Genomic DNA, 8,773 nt, shown 5'->3' with positions numbered 1-8,773 from the left:
AGACGAGATATTTCATAGTTGAAGGGAAAATTAGAGATTTCATAGTCGAATCACAACTGTCATTCCGGGATTGACTCGTCTGTAAAATGATTTAGTTTAATAACTGTTTGGACCTGTTAAGAAACTTAATGGGGATACATTTATATTTCACAAACATAGCAATAACATGTTTCGTTATTATGCGATTAGCTGCAAGGTTCTTTTTAATTATTCATTTTTTGAAGTAGGAGTGAATTGCATATATATTGTTATTATTTAGTAGATTGGGGATTTCATATTTGAATTAAACCTGTCAAATTGCAACTATTAGTCAGTGATGGAGTCATCTCGAAATGGACTGAAGCCAAACAAAAGTCTAAGAACTTCCGTTTGACATTATAACGGTGACTGACTTTATGAAACACACGCAACGATGGGATTTTATATTTATTTTTTTTTTCATATGAAATATTTATTGTATTAACAAAATGAAGACCGCTTGAAATAAAACAAAATAGAATCATTACAAGGCTATCGTTCTCTTCAGTGAAAGCCACATTTATTAATCAGTCTTCGGCGTATACATCGATCTAATTGGAAATGACCAACAAACGGGCATTTTGAGGTATTTAAACATTTAAAATATTTTGTTTCAGATCCTTCTTACAGGTTTTAGGATAACAAAAATACATTACATATATACGTGTTCCACCCAGCTAGGGAGTTTTCAACATAAACTTTGTCTAGCAAATCTTTTCAGCTTTTAATCGGTGGTATCAAACAATTATGTATGTATGTATGTATGTATGTATGTATGCATGTATGAATGATTGTATGTATGCACCCATGTATGTATGTATGTATGTATGTATGCATGTATGTATGTATGTATGCATCCATGTATGTATGTATGTATGTATGCATGCATGCATGCATGTATGTATGTATGTATGCATGCATGCATGCATGTATGTATGTATGTATGTATGTATGTATGTATGTATGTATGTATACTACTATAAAGACTCAGGTAATAGATAAGAAGTGGAAGTTCAAGTTGTATGTCAAGGTTTCCATTCATCTCAAATTATTGGTGATTACCTAACTTCAATTGTGTACGCGTATTAGGTTATCCATTTGCTAATACCAACAGTGTGTGCGTGTGTGTGTGCAAGAGAGAGAGATTAAAACCAAATATAGATGTGGATTAATACGACATTAGCTAATCACAATTAACTGTGCCCAGAGATTGGTATCTTAATTGCATTGTGCCAAGAGATAAAAACACATGGTATTTGTAAACGTCTGTAGTATGCGTGTGTATAATTAATCTATGGATCGATCAGAAAGTATCGAGCGGCACACACAGGGATTTTTTAGTGTCCATAAAAATTATTAATATGAATAAATTGTATGTAATTGAAGAAACAAGTAGCATGTTGCTTTTGTTTTCACATTTCATATTTCTGCATCCTGCGTTTGTACATTTGGTTAATCTTGGTCTTATAAAAATGGTAACATTACGTTTTAGAAGCACATTGCCTAGTTTACACTAGTTTTACATGAAGTTTTATCAATTTGTTTTGATATTGGTATGTATATATGAATATATGTGGGGAAAAAACATGGTAAAGATGAAACGTGGAGAAAGAAAGACCTGTACTGAAATGTATTATAATGCAGACAAAATTTTCTGGATTTAAGAAGAGAAAATATAAACATTATATGTTGTGAGTTAAAATTGTGCAAATGATGAAATATAAAAGAACTCTCTAGCAGATAATAGAAAGAAATACGTTGTTTTGATTATATATTCGACAACTGGACCTATATGGAACATGGGGAGTAATAATAATCAGAAATCTGCAACAATGTCGATTACATTATGTATTCATTACATGGTAATCGACACACTATATATCATTGGCTGAAAATATAAACCACATCCTGTATCCACTTTTGTGGTCCGGATTATATTTGAGTAGATCTTCCTGCATTTACAAATATGTATATTTTTGACAGACCTTATTTAAACTGCAATCCACTCTTGCCCTCAACATTAAAGATTGGAATCGTATCGTTCAACTTGTGAAAGCCGACAATACTTACTGACGCCTTTATTGATTGAATTTATGACAGGTTATTATAGCTCATTTTACTAAGTGTATGACGCAGCAGGTCATGCAGAACAATATTAGGCCAAGTGGTCTAAAAGCTCGTCTTTAGCCATCACTCCTGGCAAAGCTATATCAGCGTGGGTTTGATTCTTTGGTTTGGCTAATGAGGGTATGGGAGAAAACTTGCAAGTATCTTCCCGTGGGTATGCGTTTCTTACCCGTCTCTTCCCGGGTTCTTCCTCCACCAGTTAACCTGGCCACAGAGGAATGGATTTATACGCAAAAAGAACAACAACAAACGATTTCTAAGCACAAGAACAAATATTAAGTCTATATTGCCTTACAAACGGATGAGAATGCAGGTATACATATTTTGTTTAAGTCTTTCTCGACTGGATGTTTTTCTTGTCTTATGGCACAATCAACTAATTCAATTCGCCCAGTCAATAATGCGAATGTTTTGAATATTGATATACTTCTTGGTTGGGACAGCTAAACGTGTTTACATCCTATACATGATCTAAATCAGTGGTTCCCAAAGTGGGCGGTACTGCCTGTTGGTGTGCGGTGAGATTACCGATGGTTGCGCTAAAGCTATACAATGATTTTTATGGGGTAAGTTAGTGGCTCTGAGGATACCCAGGGGGAGTTGGTCCGAAAAAGTTTTGGAACTTCTACTCTAAATAAATATACGACAAAAGCGATCTGAATCATAAACTGCAATGAGCTAATATAAAAGTCATATGTTACGTGTTTAAGCTCGAATAAACAGTAACAAAAGAGGGAGTGAAAACAACAAGCTTTGAAAAATGTAACAAATTATTTATTTCTCTAAACAAAATACTATAGAATGAAAAAAACTTACGGTTTTAAGAATCAAATCTAAGAATAATCCACGAATAAAATTTCAGAAGTACTAATATTGAAATGCTCTAATGAACTAAAGTTCGAGTCCCGACAAAAAATCCAAGATGAAGGCGATAGCGTATGCTCTATCCTGTACTGTGTTGAAGCCAACAGTTCTTTGCAGAAACAAAATAGATAATCCGGTGTTTTAATTAATGAAATGTCTTCGCTCCAGAAGTCTGCAAGTCACTCAAAATATTTCCAGAGAAATAAATTACTCTTTTAAAATCAAAAAGCTCGAATAAACATTACAATGTAATTCCCAAAACGACACAACAAAAGAAACACCTTTATCTCTCAGTGTTTAGAAGCCCGACAGTGAGCATTTCTCTAAAACGATGGTTTAAAACTTAAATATTACGCAAAACAGATGCCCAGATAAGGGTCACGTGATCATGTTTCCATACAAAAAAATCACGTAGCTCCTATATGTCCTCGGTAAGAACCAATCATTTTACAGCCTCAACCTTAGTATTCCCACAACAACAACAAAAATTAAACAATATTGTTGGCGTGACTGTTACTAATTTGAATTAAGGTCGGGAACCAGGTCAGCCTTATGTGTTTAGAAAAATGAACATTTACGGTCAAACTTTTTTCTGGAAAAAGTATCGAGTGCCTAGTAAACAAAATTACATTATTTTGACATATAATGCAATTAAAAGATAAAAAGATATTAAAAATTACAAACGATTAAATCAGATATAAATTAAATAATTAAATCAAATATACATTTTTTGAAAAAAGGTTAATTGTACATGCGTATTATGAAAATCCAAACCAGTGAAATCTCTCAATTCGCGTCCAGTGTACATGTGCAACATGTTCGGCAACATATATAAAATGAAAATTTGTGTTCAAGCCTACCGTATGATAAAAATTACTCATATGTAAGCTTGTTATGAGCACATTACGTTACTTCGTTTGGAAATTGTTTTAATGTGTCAGTTCTTCATTCAATAAAATATGGCATTTAATATGGCACTCCGCAAAGTTTCCTTCCGAAACTCATAAAAGAGATAACTTTCAGTGACTGTAGATCAAACGTTTTTTCATAATATTTATCGATAGCCAACGAGCTTTTTCCTCTTTTCGTAATTACTATTTGGAAGATGTATATTAATTTGCTTCAACTTGGGAGTAATGATAAGTGATACAAAAATTCCTCAAAATTGGAAACTTCTTCCAGTCCGTCCGGACAGTCAATATGACCGATGCAGACATAATATTTTAATTTCTGAGAGAAATTAAATTCGAATATCCTTATAATAGTGTTCTACAAAAGGGAGGTATTCGGTTGTCCTTACATAAGATCAGATCAAAACAAAAAAGAATCGAACATTAGCTTTATCAAAATATCTCTCAAGGTAAGTGGATGTGCCGACATAAAATCGATAACGCCTGCCTTTCCTTTTAGAGGAGCGTGTGAGCCAGATGTTTGCTGATGAGATTTATGTGTGTTTGCGTGTACAACAACTGGCATATGATCGGAAAGTAACTCTTGGAAGCCAATGTGGATTCTTTAGACAATAGATTATTTTTTTAAAAATCCCATAGGTTTCTTTCGGCTGTAATGAACTCTCAAGATTATTAAAAAACAAACAAAAAAGAACAAAAATCAAAGCAACAGAAAGAAGATCTAATACTTGATATATAGAGATCATGTACCGTATATCACAAGTCCAGGTCTTATAATGGTACATGTACATGTTTGACAAAAGAATGTATTAATAAAATAGTTTGCTCAGACTTTAGTCTAAAGACTGTACTTTTGTCTTCTCTTCTTTTTAATACATGAGATCATATTGCTTATTATTTTTAATGTGGAACATTTTCACGCATACATTAATGTACTCGAATTTAAAACAGGTGGCTATGGCCTAACAAGAATTATTAAGCGCACTACTGAAAATATGCAGAACACAAATATTTATTTATGGTATCACAGGATTCTCGTTTGTGTGAAACACAATGGGTAATAAGTAAAAGTGTTTTCTACTTACACCGCCGATGCCTTATTCTTAAACATTCAGGACTTCACACTTAATGACACACGGCTATCTGGTATATTGAATGCAGATTGTTTCCCTCTGTCTGTATGTGTTGCTATGTGGCATAGAACACAAATTCAGTCACAATTGACTGTATTAATACAGTCTTGTAAAATTACAATGCATTCGTGTATGGACGGACAAATAGGCTTACAGACTGAATATAATGTATCCAAGAGAATAATGTTTAAAATGAAGACAATGATATACAGCTTTAAAGTACTTTAGTGATGAAAAGATGTAAATTCGCGATTTGCATATGTTTGGAGTTAGCTCAATCTTTCCCGGTAGTCCCAACACTTTGTATGATACTTGTATAAATTTGTAGTGACACCAAATGTAAATATCTGCCTATATTCAAACTTCCTCATGGACAGCTTTATCATATTGGTGATGCTCTTTTTGCACGATGTAAAATCCAGTATCAATGTTCCAAATAAATCCATAGAGAGATGCAATGCCATCAAGGCAAGCAACCAAAGGTATAATCATGGCAGTGCATATACATATCACTACTTTCCTGCAGAGCCCATACCTTTTTAGGCTAAACGACTTAATGGAACCAAATACAAAAAGAAAAAGAATGAGACCTCCACTCCAAGAATTTACTACTATCATAAAATCTGGTGTCTTAAGCGGGACAAATATAGCACAAAGATGAAATAATAAAAGCAACCAGCTCAGGTCAGACGATATTAATAAAAGTTTATATTTAAGAGGAATGTTTGTACTTAGTAATGTAAACATTCTTCCAACAAACCACCGTTTTCTTTGTCTTATGTAATCGATAATAGTAAATGGACTCTTCTCCCACATTTCACCTTCTACAAAATTAAATTTGCATCCATTTTGCCATGCTTTTAAAGCTAAATAAAGATCCTCCGTTATACTCCCTTTGGGGCCATAATCAAATCCTATCTTTTTCTCGACCGAACATTTTATGATGATGTAGGATCCTTTCAAGCCATACACAGGCCGATGGAGTTTCTGAAAGCAGAATTTCATTAACCCAATGTCAATTGCAACACGGACACTGTCAGCTAAAGTAGTCCACCAGTTAATTATTTCAGTATTCGCATAAGTGATGACTCCTTGTCCAATGTCTCCCATACCTTTGGCAGCAAAATTTGCCAATCCAATGACTGAACCTTGTGTCAGTAGAGTTTCCTCATCCAGATGTACAATCCAGTCATCCTCAGACAGATTACTGATGCCTTCTTCCAAACAATAATGTAGAGCACGTGCTTTAAACTGTGAATTATTTTTCGTTGCATAATTTGTGGGCACAACAATTTCTTGAACGAACATCGATGTGCATAGGTCTAGGGGAATATCTGTTACAACCTCAAATTTAAACTTTTCAAGTCCAGTTTTCAGAGCAGTTTCTATATTTTTATCGAGGGTGCGAATAACTAACTTTGCATACAATCCTCTTGTGACAACGCGAAAGCATATAAATGGAATATCTGACTTTTGTACCTCTAATTTTGGCGTATCTGGCCATAACTTAGTGAAAGTCAAGGCAATGGTGTTCATAAATACAAATGGAATAGAGAGGCAGGGCGTCAGTTTGAAGCAAAACAGGAACATAAATCCGATAAGGCCGAATTTATCTACTCCATTCCACGATGGTTGATATTGATCCTCTGTTTGCAACAAATGTTGTATTTTCCAAATGGCAATTAAGGAACATAGAAGTTGCAATAGTGTAGTCATTTGCAGAAAGTATGAAATCTTAATATGGAATGTAGGAAAACATGATAAGAACTTTCCATTCGCTATATTCATTTTTTCAAGGTGTCCAAATATAGACACCCGCACAGATGAAGGTACTATTGATAGATCGTTGTATCTATACACATTTTTCTCTTGACTACACCTATCATGGATACAAATTGCATGGTGGACTAAAACATTTGGAAAACTAAGGTACGGCATTCTTTGAATAGTTTCATTATTAAATTTAATATCGGGTTACCGAAGTTAATAACCACCGATCCCAAAACTAAAGTAAGTATTTTGCACTTTGAAGGAAAACTCTTTAAATATAATAATTCTTTATATAAATGATGGGTTTTAATTTTGAAACCTAAAAAGAATTGCCAAATATCAGTTGAAATAGATTTGTCAGCAGATTAGATACAAAAGTGTCTGATATTCTGTGCTACGTATCGGTTTTGAGCTCATGGTATGGTCATGCCATGTTTGTGATTCGTTCTTTCGCCTTGTGTGGTCCATTTTGGTACATATTAGTTGACCTCTCTGAGAGAACAACTCGGCCAAGGACTGTGTTAATACGCACTATCCTAGGTTGATAAAGATGTGGATAAAATATTAAAATTGAAACATAACAGTACATTTATTCTAATTTTAAAGGTTTATACACTATGCCCAGTTGAGTCAAATGTAGGGTACTGCGTGCTATGATATAAATATTAGGCAAATGTGGTTCTTGTAGCATGGTCACAAATAAAAACGTTTCAAGTGCAATGTGAATGTTGTGCTAATATGAATGCCCTACGCTATCATGGCGATGAGGAATGTAAATTGTCCATAAATGTTTTCTGCATTAACATAAAGTAATTAGATAATTGTTGTATACACGTCATAAAAGACATGCAAACTTAAAATAGGTATTATATCTTTGCTTATCTGACATACACAGTAATACGCAATTATTCGTCATCAGTCTATGAATACTTGATTTTAAAATATCAGTGCAGTGGTTACTTCAGTTATTGTAACCATTGATTAAAGCTGAATTCGCTGTGACTATAAAACAAAACATGGGCTCTCACTCTACGATCCACATTGAGTTTATAAATAGTTTCTTCACTGACATACTTAAATGATCAGGAGAAATAATCGTATTGCATTATTAAATATATGGCATCAAAGTATATGAATACCCCAGTTTATAAGCTCTTAATGGATATATCCTATTTTATTGTTTGAGCTGATTCATCTGCTTCGTCCGTTTTGTGTAGATTATTTTACCTATAATTGCATTATACACTTACAGGAAAGATTCTGCTCATATGTTCGGAAAATATATTTGCTAATTGGTGGATCCCTAATTGAGTGGATTGATGTTACTTTCTGGTATGACATCATATTGGTCTCAAGAGATTTATGTGGAGACTGATTCAGCTTATGAGTCATGTGAAACGACTTGGGCAGCATAATCCTCCACGAAGTAATTTCGCTATAACTAAATGTTGACTATATTTTAAAATGAGCATGAAAAAGTTTTAATATCAAATAAATAAATACTAAGAACAGTATTTCTTGCCTTATAAAATATCTGGAGGTGATAACAATAGATTCTTAATTCGCAAGTCAACTAATAAATGCAACCGAAAGTTAATCAGGAGGTTACTTGACTGAAAATATAACCCGGCTTGTAGTTGAAAGTTTTTTTTAAGGTTTAATTTAGCTCCTTTGTGGATGATTATTATTAGGTCACGAGCTGCATACAGTTGTCTGAGTTTTCCTATTTAGCATTTAAGTCCCCTCTGACAATAATTTGATAACTCAAAATTTGGGGGATGTTTCATTATTAAATATGACTCTCTTTTGTGACACAACTGCAGACTCAGCGGAATTCAGATTTAGTTCTATGTTCGTGTCCTTTCATGAAATTTGTATGGTTCTCAGTTTAGTAGTGATTAGTTTATAAATGTACTAAATATTGACATTTTCATATTTTCGGGGAAAACC

General features: G+C 33.6%; 1 pseudogene; it reads right to left on the bottom strand.

Moving 5' to 3' along the window:
* Positions 1-1,474: 1,474 nt before the first annotated feature.
* On the bottom strand, positions 1,475-6,841 carry LOC149795437 (glycolipid beta-1,4-mannosyltransferase egh pseudogene; annotated as a pseudogene).
* Between the last annotated feature and the right edge of the window lie 1,932 nt (positions 6,842-8,773).

Source organism: Sinohyriopsis cumingii, chromosome 7, assembly GCF_028554795.1.
Source record: "Sinohyriopsis cumingii isolate HCF-2022 chromosome 7, ASM2855479v2, whole genome shotgun sequence".
NCBI classification, from domain to species: Eukaryota; Metazoa; Mollusca; class Bivalvia; order Unionida; family Unionidae; genus Sinohyriopsis; species Sinohyriopsis cumingii.
This window is presented reverse-complemented; position numbering and strand designations above follow the sequence as displayed.